Source organism: Haemorhous mexicanus, chromosome 3, assembly GCF_027477595.1.
Source record: "Haemorhous mexicanus isolate bHaeMex1 chromosome 3, bHaeMex1.pri, whole genome shotgun sequence".
NCBI lineage: Eukaryota > Metazoa > Chordata > Aves > Passeriformes > Fringillidae > Haemorhous > Haemorhous mexicanus.
In genome coordinates this window covers 102265063-102278536 of record NC_082343.1, presented here as the reverse complement: position 1 = coordinate 102278536, position 13474 = coordinate 102265063, and the positions used below count along the sequence as shown (strand labels likewise).

The 13474-nt window shown below is 38.6% G+C and overlaps 1 long non-coding RNA gene across 12 annotated transcripts in view; it reads left to right on the top strand.

The window, feature by feature from the left end:
- Positions 1 to 13474, top strand: part of LOC132325480 (uncharacterized) — a 226091-nt gene that overhangs the window by 198210 nt on the left and 14407 nt on the right. For all 12 annotated transcript variants that reach the window (XR_009485956.1, XR_009485958.1, XR_009485961.1 and 9 more), the window contains one exon: positions 8119 to 8220. This is a non-coding gene — a long non-coding RNA (uncharacterized LOC132325480). The remainder of the gene's footprint in view (positions 1 to 8118; positions 8221 to 13474) is intronic.

The window sequence follows — 13474 nt, the reverse complement described above, 5'->3', positions numbered from 1 at the left end:
TTTCCAGCCTGTGCAATTTGTGCTGGATGCAGCTAGAGCATATTTAGTCAAAGGACCTTGTCTCTTACATTTTTTGAGCTTTTATGCGACATTATGTTTTGTCATAATTGATGATAACAAGATTCCCATTTGTTTTCTGATTTTAAATGCCAGTTTTATGCGTGGTGGCTCACTCTATTCTCTCTCCTCCAGAAATTTCTCTTTATTTGTCATTTGTATTTTCAGCTGGAGACCTTGGGGTTTTATTTTACCCAGGGTCTCAGCTGAAGCCATATGCCAAGAGGCCTCTTAACTTTCGTGAGGATGGATCTTGGAATATCAGACTGGCACAGTGTGCCACCTTTATTGTTTTTCCTGCTTTCATAATCTCCCCTTCTCACAGTGGCAGATGCACACCAGTATTGTGGCTGTCAGAATAGCCATTTTCCTCCTGGGGTTTGATGCTGTGCTCTGGCCAGCTGCTGTGGGGGATACAAAAGGGATGCAGTTGGTACATCCCAAGGTTTGAATATCCCCTGTGATTTTACATTCTGTGCTTGCCTAAGAAAGGGATTGTGTGTTTATGTCTTCTCATGACCTCAGATCCTCTGCATGGATTTGACTTTTGATGAGACTAAATAAAGCTAAACTCCTTTATTCTTTTTTTAAAATTACTGTCCTAATGCAAAACATGGGAGCTCATCTGTCTGGTTTTGGAAAGGATGAAGGAAGCACTGGTTAGAGAACCCTGGAACTTTTTTCTCTCTTTATAGTATAAGTATGATCTGTGTTTGACCTTGTGGAAGTCACACAGGCTGAGATCCAGAAAATACTTATGCACCTAAATCCCACTGTGGGTTTTAGCCACCTGGATAGGAGAAAGGCCCAAATTTTCAAAAACCTAAGGTTTTCAGAGCGCCTCATCTGCAAAGTGAACATGGAGGCTCATAGTTTTCTTCAGCAGGCTGTCATGAGAACAGATGTACCACGTTTGTGACATGTAAGCAACTCATCTCTGTTAAGCCCAAATGCTGAATCAGAAGGACATAAAAGTCTATCTTATCCCACTGCCCACCTTTTCTTTTGATGTTTTTAAAATGTATCGTTTGCTGGTAGGATTTGGCAGAAATGGAAGAGGGTTTGGGACCAAGCCTGAAAATTCTGTCTCTGCATTTTATTGATACAGCTTCCAAAGGTTTATATAAAAACGACTCAGATGGGCCACTCTTCAAGGCCTTGACATCAGTATTACTGAAAGAGCTAAGGCCATTAGCTGGATGCCATAAAAATACTTAGTATTTCACATCTTCAAAGCAATATACAAATATTAACTAATTAATCTTCAAAATAGCCTTACCTCCACACCCCACAGTCAACCCTGATTAAAAAGTAAATATTCCTCCTGCACATGTAATCAAGGCTCAGAGCTTTATGCTCTAAGAGTGTAATTGACTTGTTCCTTGTTTGTGATTTTGATAAACAATTCAGAGTAGTTCAAAGGATGCAGAGCCAGAGGGAAGGTCAGTAGCAGTGTTCAGTGAGAAGTGCTTCCTCCCCAGACATCATCAATATTTCTGGACTTAGCTTTCTTTTCACTTTGATATGAGAGAGAAAATATTTATGGTACAAAATGCTGTGCCTAGCAAGCCTGAACTATAGTGACAAGAATGGTACTTTACCATACTTTTTTAGGTACCTAAAATTTCAGCTTGTCATTGCTGAGTGTTTTTATTGGTATGCACCACAAGTCAGTCCACTTGCTTCACTTCTTTCCTGAGAGTGGACCCATCACTGAACCTGTCCAGTTACAAAGCGTAATATTGAAATTGATGGCTACTGCAAAATTAGGGGAAATTTCTGTACTTTAAAAAGGTATTATTAATTCCTCTCAGATGAGGTTGTGTCTCTTAAATCTGACCCAAAGAACAGATATATTGGAGATGCTTTATCGCAATTGATTTGTCTTGTGCCAGTGTGACATTGACATTTAAAATAAAACCACTTTGTGACCACTTATTGAAAATTGTTCTCATCAGACCTGAATGCTGCTGCATGAGTGAGACTCTTCAAAGAGCTTTTACTACTTTTAAATGTTTTGGTAGAATAGGGGTGTACAAAATCCCATTGTGATTGCCATGTATTTACATCTGAAGCATCTCAATGAATAAATGCTAATAAATATCAAAGCTGTGCCACTGGAGGTTCAGGTTGGACATCAAGAGGAATTTTTTTACTGAAAGGGTGGTCAAACATTGGAGGTTGACCAGGGAGGTGGTGGATCATCATCCCTGGAAATGATCAAGAAATGACTGGACTTAGTACTGTGGTTTAGTTGGTTTGGTGGTATTTCGACAGAGATTGGGCTTGATGGTCTTGGAGGTCTTTTCCAACCTTAAAGATTCCATGATTCTGTGTGGGAGTAGGAATGTCCTGCCTGCAGCCAGCACCAGGCTTACGGATTCTGCATGTGGCAGAAGGCAGGTCAGTGGCCCTGTGGGTCAGTGCAGGGAAGGGAGGGATTCGGGATCTATGATCCACTCACAGGTCCGTGGGATCAGTCAGCTGTAGGATCAAGATACTGCAACAATTTGCTACCCTTGTGCTTATCCTTGATTTTAGAGCAAGCGTACTCTGTCTGCTGAATCTTAGACCTTTTTTTTTATCTGCAGATATTACTGCAGATTCATGTTGATATCTTGTCTGGCTGAGATCTGAGACTTAAAAGATGCCTTTTTTTTTGTTTGCTTGAGAGCACAGTGAAATGAGGAGCTCCTGAAATGAGGAGAAGGTTGCTCTGTTCACTCTGTTGCAGCATCTGGTTAGATCTTTTCTACTTCATGCTTTAAGGATAAACATTTCAGGTGCTGAAGTCTATGACTGCTGGGGATCAGAGATTATTGTTGCGCATGAATTTTAAAAAAAGTCTCAAGTCCGGCAGTTGAAAAATTGTGTAGCTGAGTGGGTGGGGGTGGATAACTGCATCAAGAGATGAAATGTACTTTTGTATGCAGCAAGTTTAGGCACAGCATAGTTGCATTGTGACCATGGTGTTTAGTCTTTGGAGGGCTTGACTTGGGACTGTGAATTACCATTGCAGTGCCTTTATCAGCAAAATGCTGTATACTTGCCAGCCCAGTAGTGTTCTGATTGTCTGGACACATAAAGCACCACCAAAGCCTATCTTCTTGAAAAAACAGAGTTTTAAAGATCACAAAGCAGTTCTAGTAATGAATAATGTTTCTAGAAAACCCAGTAAATTGGAACACTTGATAAGGTATTAAAATATGCTGCATGAAATTTAGGTGTGGTTGGTTAAAAGAGTTAAAAATAATGGATTCTTGCTGTGCCCAAATTGAGTTTAGCTTGCAAGATATGCCGGGTCCTGCTTTTGAATATTAAAAATTCAGCATTTGTCACATAACCACTTCAGCTCAGTTCAACACACCTGGGTGCATGCCACAGTGGGATTAACTTTGATCTAATCACTAAGGAAAGTGGTCTTTTCAGGTCAGGACTGAGGTCATGATTAGACTGTAGATAGAAAATTATTCCTCCTCTCTCTGAATCACGCTTATTTACAGTATCAGGTGGTGTTCACTCATGTCTCCTGATTTCATCATTGAAATGCTAATACTCATTCATCAGTGTCACTGATACTCCATGTGTGTGTGGGAGCATGTTTTATATTCTCCAATAGGCATTGCAATATCATTTTCAAAGGTAGACCTTTGCTAATACATTTAGGTAGTTCTGTATATTTAATTAGGTCAATGGCTTCAGTGGACATTAAGTTTCCAACCATTGTAATAATATTGAACCTTTGTATTTAGCTTGTCTCTAGTGAAGCCAGAAAGTGCATATGTAATGGTCTAAGCAATTGTAAAACATAAATAAAACATAAATTCTTATCTTTGTGTTGAAATGTTTAATGTTCACATGTCATAAACCTCCATGTACCAAGGATGCTCTAACAGTATGAGTGAACTGCTTGTCTACTCTGCTTCTGGTTTAGATCTTCCCATAGCCTTTTCAGCAAGTAATTGATTAAAATACATATATTTAACAAGGACAGCATACCTATTAGAAATTAGATAAATATTTTGAGATAAAATATTGGAAACAAGTTGAAAAGCAGCAGAAGGTAATAGCTGTAAAATCTTTTAATCCTTTCTATCTCCTTGCTATCAGTTTCCTGGATCTGTTTTGGTATAGAAATATCCAGAGGCTCTGTCTCTCACAGCTCCTCTACTCCTGCAGACTATTACATCAAAAATAGATGTCATTTCACTCAGCACTTTGAATGTCTCCTAGTATCAGCTTGGTGATTCTCACCTTAGCATTTAACATCCTCTGCAAATGCTAGAGACGAGCTGGATGTGATATGGAGACAGGTTGTAGTGTATTTCTTCCAGGGGCCTGCTCGTCTGCATACAGAATGTAACTGATTTTCACTGGCATTTCAGGATTTTGAGACATGGAGCACTCATCAAATTATATTAGATTCCAAGCTGACATGTGAGGTTAATCACTACCAACTACCTTTGTAGAGGGATGTCTCAAAAAGTGTGTAGTTCCAGGCAAAGTGGAAGCTGTATGTGTTATGGAGCCTGGATATAGATAATATCAAAATTTATTAAAATGTGGTTAGAAATAGTAAGGATGCAAGAAAACCAGGGCTTCAGCAACAATGTCCATGAAAATGGAAGATAAATTGGTGGAGAACTTGGTAGACCATAGATGAGTGCACTGTGACTGCTCCAAGTCTAAGCTCATTTTCTAGACATACTTAGCAGTCCTCAGAGAGACATAAGCACTGCTGGGGCATGATTGGTGTCACCCTGAGGCTGACATCTGATTTCAGATTAGTGGAGCCTCTGCTCCTTTCTAATGACTGGAGTCTAGCCTGCTACATCAGGCACAAACACCTACTTTATAAACAATCAGAAACAGGTGAGGTGATTTGTGCTCTGATCATGCTGGAGACACACCACAAGATTTTCACCCATTCCACTGTGAAGGGAGGGTCTGAAAGAGCTTTTTTGTGCTGGTAAATAAAAAAGGAGAGAAACCCTCCACAAAAGGCCAGGTGGGTTTTCACAGTATCTGGAATACAGCAACATGAACTTCCCAACAAACAGTGCAGTTTATTTTCTTTTTATTGACATCAAAGAGATTTTGCTGCTGCATCTGGTGAGGGAGGGTACAGAGCTAGGACCAGAATTTCCATTTTGGAGCCCTTATTAACCTGCTTTTGGAACAGGTGAAGAGCAGAATGCAGGTGTTGCTGGAGAAATAAATCCTACTTTAAATATTCTACATGTATCTTTGAATTCGTCCTGCTGACATATACTTGAGGGACAATGTGTGTGTTGAACTCTGTGCTTTTTCTTAGGCAAAAACCAGTAATTTGGGCACTCATGTCTACCTCAGGCACCATTAACAGCTAATAGAAAACATAATCCAGTTTTGTCATCCAGATCAGAAGGAATATTTTTTTAAAGCTGGCAGAAAAAAATGTTCTTGGTTTGTGAGTGTACAGTTGTTTGAAAGGTATTTGATAATAGGAGACTTGTTTTTCTCCCTTCCCCAGTCTTTAGTTTCTGTAATGGATTTTCTGCTCACACATATCTTGGGCTCATCTGAGCCAGGGTCAGCAGTAAGCACTTAGAGCAGCACGGTTGCAGTGCCACTGAAAGCCTTCCTGGGGCTCTTTCCTGACATCACAACAATGCAATGCACTGAGTCAGGAACTGCTGGTGTTTCAAAGGTGCTCAGTGCTCTAATTTTCATTGCCTGTGATCATTTGCTAAAAAAATCCCCACCCAAACCGTTCTATTTTGCAATTGGAAAACCTTTTTCAAGTGGAGCCATGTGTTCCTGGGGTACTTGGATGAGTAGCTAGCCCTCTCTTTGTTTATAGACACGTATTCAGCTGGTATGAATCTTGTTCCACGTTCAACACAATCACAGCTTGAGTAGTGTTCCAGAGCAAGGCTCTGTAATCAGGCAGCACAGTTTGCTTTGTGCCTAAGAATGGAGAAGAGTACCTGTGCTCTACTGGAATATCTCCTCTATATTGTCAAGGGTAATCTCTTTAAAGATATCATTACTGTACAAGGCAAAAATCAGTCATCAAATTTAATCGTCAAAGAATTTTTTATATCTGACTAGCACACAGATCCAAACTGCGTTAAATACAATTAATCTTCTGTACACAATAGACAGGTAGGGTCTGTAATGGTTTGCCACAATCTATTTTTCACATTGAGTTTGGTAAAATTAAAAAATATCGTGGGTTAAGCAGACTCCTGCTCTGAGAAATGCAAACTATTTTATTTGTGTGTGAAGCTGTAGCCAACTGATGTATTGTAAAATAGTACTTTCCTTTTTCTGTCTTTAGCACAACCACTGCATGACAAGTGCTTGCATGCTGCAGAAATGAGGACCATTTAAATATTTATCTGTCTTATGCCTTGGTGTTTCTCTGCCTGGGACTCTTATACCTGAAGGCATATGTTCCCAGAGACCTTTTTTGCCTGCAGTTTGTACCTTCCTGTGCACATGGTTACTGACTGGAGAAACATAGTGGTTCAGCTGCTTGCCTTTAAACTTCTGATTCATCCAACAGAACCTGCAGACACAGTGAAATGAAATGTGGGTCTTAGAGTCACTGAATGTTAATTTGTTTTCATGTTTCTTTGGGCCAGATATGCACTGGAGAGGATAACCACAGGTGTAAAGCTCAGACGAGGGTAAAGATAGCTTGCTCCAAGGCCATTCAGGTGTTGTGTACAATTCCCCTTTTTGCAAACATATTGAGAATGGTTTGTTATGTCTGGGGACCATTTGGATACTGCAGAGGAGTCTCTCTGGCATGCACGCTGCTTAGAGATGGCCCAGGATCCCAGCCCCAAGGTGTGGTGTAAACAGGTACATGTGGCACATGTGAACAGATACCACCCAAAGCTGTGGCCCTGAGCACTGAAAGCAACCTGCAATCTCTGCCTTTTTAAAGCCTGGAACTTTTCAGAGTTGTTTGGAAGGAAGAAGGAGAGCCAACATTACATGTGTGAGAAACAGCAAGATCTGTCATGCGGCTTTGCAAACTTTTTAACCTGACATGCTTATTTCATGGAGAGTCACCAAAGATGGGGAGAGAAGACTCAAATGTCAAGAACTGCTATTTACCACAGGGAAAAAAAAATCCATAAGTGAAACATACATCTCAGTGTGAAGCTTTTCATTAAAGGATTGATATATGGTGTGATATAAAAGAAGAAATAAAGGGTTACGCTTTTCCTTTAAAATGTGGAGATTTTTTAATGCTGTGGCACTTGCAACTTGATTTTCCTCTGTAAAAGTCAAGGTTTTATTATAGTCCCTTCATTATTATTTATAGTTTAACAGTTATACATGCCACGTCCTTGGCTGTGGCATTGCAGTTTGCACCATCTATGTCTGCTTCCTAAATTTATTGATCTCATTAGAAGATAAAAATGACAAAGATAGCTCATAATACTTCTGAGAAATGTAAAACCATTAGCAGGTCATTGTCAAAGTTATAACATGTCCTTTTAAGCTGCTTAGCAAACTGGTGGCAGCCTATGATACAGGGATTAACCTGTGCCAGGAGTGACTGAGAGGATCGCAGTGGATGGTTAATATTCAGCCTGCCTACAAAGCTTTGAAACTGCCTCACAAAATGATACAACAAAGAGATAAACAGAAATATATTAAAAACAAAGGGAACAGAAGTTTTCTTTTCCTGTCCTTTATCCTGGTCTCTGACATATAAGAAGCAGAATGGGTGTTAGAGCTTCTGTCTGAAATTAAGAGTTACTTTTTAAAGCTGGTTATGCTCCCACCCAGCAAAGGAGCCTCTTAGGCTTTTCTCTGAGTGCAGGCTGACCTTGGCCAAGACCCCAAGCCAGGTTTTCCTCAGGTGGGACCTTGAACTCTCCTAGAGCTGTATTTAAGACACAGACACACAATACACCACTGTATTTTGAAGCCAGCATTTGTTGCCCCAGACATTCCATGCTGCCCAGGATGCAATGGACATAACAAGACTTGCTACTTTTTTGCAGAAGACCTATACACCTGCATTGTTCTTATTGTTGTTTACATTTCTTTCCTTAGAGAAATGGCTGTGAGTGCTGGCTGATTGCTCTGTTGCTTACAGAACTGTCTGGACTTTCAGAGAACTAATTTAAGCTGGCAGAACACATACTGCTGTATAAGGTATGGCCTGGAGGGCTGGGTTTTCTGCATTGGCTCTCAGGGATGGAGCAGGATACGTGGTTCAGGGGAGGAAGGTGTTAGCTGAAAGACTGATACCTAATGGGTCTATTCAGCATCTCACCTGACTCTTCACTCACAGTGCAGGGCATGGCATTAGCATGACACTGTTACTGCCAAATGCCTTTGGGGGTGATGGAGCATGCACAGGTGGGCTCTGACAAGAGGAGTAGGAAGAAGAGAGAGAGAATAAAAACCCAAACCCCCATTCATTGTTGTTGAGCATCATGTGACCTGATTCACACCTATGCATTATTCTCTTTTAGGAGCAATTATATGCACATTCCAGTAACAAGTAAACAAGCATTAGGGCAATGATGAATTGGCCTAGAGCAACAGTTTACAGATTGCACAGCAGAGAATAAGGATAATAACAGTATTAATCATCCCAGTTATTCATTCTATTTTTAACCTATTAATGGCTATTTGTTGATTTTATCTATCAGGAAGTCAGAACTACCAGGAAGGGGACTCTTGATCACCTGTACACAGATCTCTCTCAACAAAACTTGTTTCTGTTCTCTTTTTCTATGTTCATAGCAAAAATTTCAATTTGGTGCAACAGTACCATTTTGGCTAGACCACACATCTATAAATTAGGTGTGATAGTGTTCTATTGTCTAAATCACCAAGGTGGTTTTGGGTTAACTGGGGACTCAGAATACTCCATAATCATGTTTATAATTAATGTATATATGTGTTCTCACCCATTAATTGCCCTGTCATTGGAGTCTGGTCTGCTAATAGAAATCCATTTGATTTAGCAAAACAATCTGTAAAGTTTAAAGAGATATTTTCCCAGTCACAGATCTTTTAAATGCTGTCATGGGATGCAGTCAATAAGGAATGGAAAAAAGCTAGTATCTTTAATAAAATTGTTGAGGAAAGCGGTATCAATTTCCTAGACATTTCTGAGTTTTAAAAAAATTGTTTGGTTCTAATTCAGACTGGAAAAAAAATCCCATAAATATAAATTCTCCTACTGAAGACTTAAGTTCTAGTGGCTCTGGCTCTGAAAGTTTTTGCTTTCTCTCACTTCCAGCCACTGGGTCACAAGAATTCTTCGATTTCCATCATAAGAGCAGCCTCCCAGCCTGACTTATCTGGGGCCATGCAAAAAACCCCAATGGCCACTGATTTTAATACTATCCTATCACTGGTGCTCCAGAGTTATGGGTGTTTCCCATGGGTTTCTATCCCAGAATCCTGTAATCCTTTTGCTGAATATCCTTACTTTTGAAGGATTAGGGCAAACTCGAAAGGTTGCAGAAAAGAAGAGCAAGAACAATTGAAAGTCTGAAAATCCTGCCTGACATTGAGAGATTAAAGAAGATCAGTGTACTTAGATTATCTGAAAGAAGGTTAAGAGATGGCTTGATCATGGTCTCAAAGTCCCAAGCAGAGAAACAGTTTTCCAATACATGGGGAATCTCTAACTTAGCAGACAAAAGCCATAGCAAGGTCCTGTGATTGAATGCTTGATCTGGACAAGTTCACACAAGATGTAGCACTTTTGAGATTGTAGCAGCTTTTTTTTTTTTTTTTTTAGGTATTGTTTGATTTTTAGTTATTTTAAGATTTTAAAACATACCTTTTCTAAAAGCTGTCTGACTTTGACCAGAAATTATAGGGTCTGTGCAGAAGTAATTGGGTGAAATATGATGGGTATGTGTTGTGCCCAAGGGCAATCTATATAGTCATGATTTCAGAGTTTATTAATTCTTTGATAATGAATGTTCCCTACTACAATATAAAATAGGTTCATATAACATACTATCATTTGCAGTTTTCTAACCTTAGTGTCATTATTCAGAAGCCATCAAAGCTGTTTTTGTACCTCTGTGTGCTTAGCCCAAAGAAAAGGAAAGCTAGTTAATATAAAAAGATATTTTTAGCATTTCTGAAAGCTTCTTATGCCAATCCCTGAAAAGAAACAAGAAAATTCTCCAAAAATGCAAATGCTCTGTCTAGAAGCAAGAGTATCATTTTAACTACCTCATCATTATGTGTCACTCCCTATGTATAGTAAGTGCTGCGTGACAGCTGTTTCTGAGAGACAGTCGGGGACTTTTCCAATAACTATGTAATTATATTTCATAATATATATGTATTTGTGAGACATAGGGCTTTATGTGTTTGCAGCACTTAGGAGTCATTAGCTAATGCTCACAGCACCTCTATTGAATAGGTAAGACTATTGTAAGGGCAGATGGCCCTCAAGGCCACATAAAACATTGCAGCCCAAGAAAGAAATAGAGATTGGTACCTTCCCATTTCCAAATTGCATGTTCAAGTCTCCAATCATTGTATTAGATATATAACTGCAAGAACACTGCTTTTAACAGTATGTTCTAACCCTCCATCTCTTGATTTTATTGACCTCCTAAACTAATACATGGACTAATGCTATGACACTCTACCTAATTTGTCAAGATCAGCAACATTAGCCTCTGTAGTTCTTACAAGGTCTTGACCTTACTTACTGAGCTAGTCCTACTGAAATTAAATTGCTGCATGAAAAGTACATTTCATTTAAAATTACTGTGAAGGGGAAGTGGTACTACTTCTTTCAAAGTTTGCCTTTATTTAACAGATCAATGGCATTATGGTTTGGCAGTGAAGTCCATGGAGCAGCAGGGACTAAGTGCTTGCTCTGCCAAGTCCAGTCCTTGCTGTTAAAAGAATACTTCATGAAAGGAACCACTTAAGAAACCAATAACAGGACAGCATAAATAAAATTTATGAAAGAACCTCCAGACTATTTAAAGTCCATTCTGTCCATTTTTATGTGCAGAAGGAAAAAATATCTGTCTGCCACAGATGAATAGCCTTTCACAAGGGATTCTTGGGCCCAGTACTGCCCATAGCTTTTCTCTCCTTGACCCTGCATGTCTGACAAAGCATCTTGGAAGCACATGTGGCTGCTGTGGTAGCAATGCAGGCTCCAACCAGTTAAGTCTTATTCACAAATGAATATCATGCATGACAGACTTGGAGGAGGAACTGATTCCCATCTCATCCAGAAGCTTTCCAGTGACATATTATGTGTTCTTATTGTTTTCCATGGATTTGGGAAAGCGATTGGCAAGGCAAACGTAAAAGACACGGTTAGGGTAGAAATTTGTCGAAGAAAACCATATGTTCAAAACATGCCCTCTTGTCTGGATTCATTTTGCCCTGAGTTTTGGGTACCAAAACTAGGACTTCCTAGCTCCTAGGGATTGTCACTGTACCTTGATGATTAGTCAAAAAAACTTCTGAATAATGGAGAAAGGGGAAAACAGAAGGCTTTCACCTCATAGCCTATCACAAATATATACTGCTATATTTCAGAGTTGGATGGCTAGATGAATAATCTCATGCCAGGCCTTTTAATTTTGACTATTTCTGATCAAGACTAACCAAAAAAACTAGGAAAATGCAAATTCTACTGAACTGCTAATATGTGTGCTTTGAATTACAAAAGGAAAAACCTTACCTCCAAAAAGATCAAGTTTCCTTTCCTTTTCCTTTTTTTTTTTTTTTTTTTGTTTTGTTTCTGGCAAAAAAACATGCAAATTTCAGAGATACAAAATATCTGACTCAAAAGAGAGTCTTGTGAAGTCAGCAATATAAAAAAGAAAAGTTTCTTGAAAAAACCAAACAACTGACAAACAGGAATTTCACTATAAAATTAATTGCAAGGTACAGAGAAGGCAGAAATTACAGATCTGTTACTTTCATTTTTTTAAAATTCCTCATTCCAGAGAGGTTCTGGTCACCTTGCCACCTAGGCTCGTCTCAAAGACTTAGATGTGAAGAGAAGTAGAACCACAATTTTTGCAGAGTATAATGCTTGCTTGTGGAGGGATCAAGGACCTATGCAGACAATGATATTCAGAGCAAGAGCAAATCATTAGCCCTGTAAATGAAAAGAAAAATGTAATAATGATATTGTAAAATACAAAACAACTTGATAAGATACACACATCCTCTGCATTTACAAATACTTATTTAAACGCAGTCTATGTTATGATATCAATTTATGGCTTGCCAATGCAGCTTACTGATCAAATAATGCCTTCAAAGGAATCTGATCATTAGCAAAAATCAATAATTACCAATATTCTGCAATTGAAAAGGGCTGGATAATAACCATTCCCTAGTACTTCCTGTAGAAGGGAAATAGGACATTTAGAATTTCTAAAAATGTACATCTAAATTATTTGTTAAACTTCTTGGTAGCATTGGAAGCCCAGATATTCAATTTCCTCTGAACTCCAAAATTACTCAGCTCAAGAATAATTAATAATAATAATAAAAAAATTAAAAAGCACAAGAATTGAAAATAGTGGGAGATTATATAGTTTTTCTACATGTATCTTGAGCTATTTTTGAAGAGCAAGGTAGGGTTTGAATATTGAAACTCCATCATTGAACTTTGTGGCCGTGGTGCACACTGAGAAATTATAGTACCTAACCAGAATGCCCTGCTCAGAGACATGAGAATAAGGCAAATCATATACAACTGCTATTAGTCACCACTGTGGCACCATTTACAAGTTTAAGCACTTTGTGTTTGGGGGATTTTTTTTCAGAATACTGTAGATGTTTTTGTGGAAAACTGACAGTATTCAATACAAAAACCTTTCCAGAACTATTAACGAAAAGTTAATGAAGGGTTCTCAGCTAAAAGACATTATTTTTAATTGTATGACATAGCTGCTTGACCAAAGATCCTTAGTTCCGTAGTGTGGAGTGTTTTTGGAAGAACTTTTATTTTGTGGACCTTATTACACAGGTACCACAAGAAGCAGCAATAATGAAACTTGCAGCACTGCATCATAACAGACCAATTTTTCATATTTATTTAATCCCATTCTTCTGCATATCTGCTTCTTCATAAAGACTAATTAAAAACATAAGAAAAAACAGTCAGCTTTTCCAGCAGAAAATCATCAGTGAAGTCCCTCAAAGATATAAACGAGAGACAGTCAGTAGAAGAACTGGCAAAAGAAATATTGAAACAACATAGTTTACAAATAATATAAAGCTATTAGAAAAAAATATATGCTGGAAAGAATTGTAGAGGAGTATGATGATACTGACTGTCTGACAGACAAAATGTCAGGTACAATTCAGTAATTAGAAGTGTAAAGAGAAGCTATCATTATATATACAGTAGTGACTTTTGAACTGGCTCTTCTAACTCAGAAGG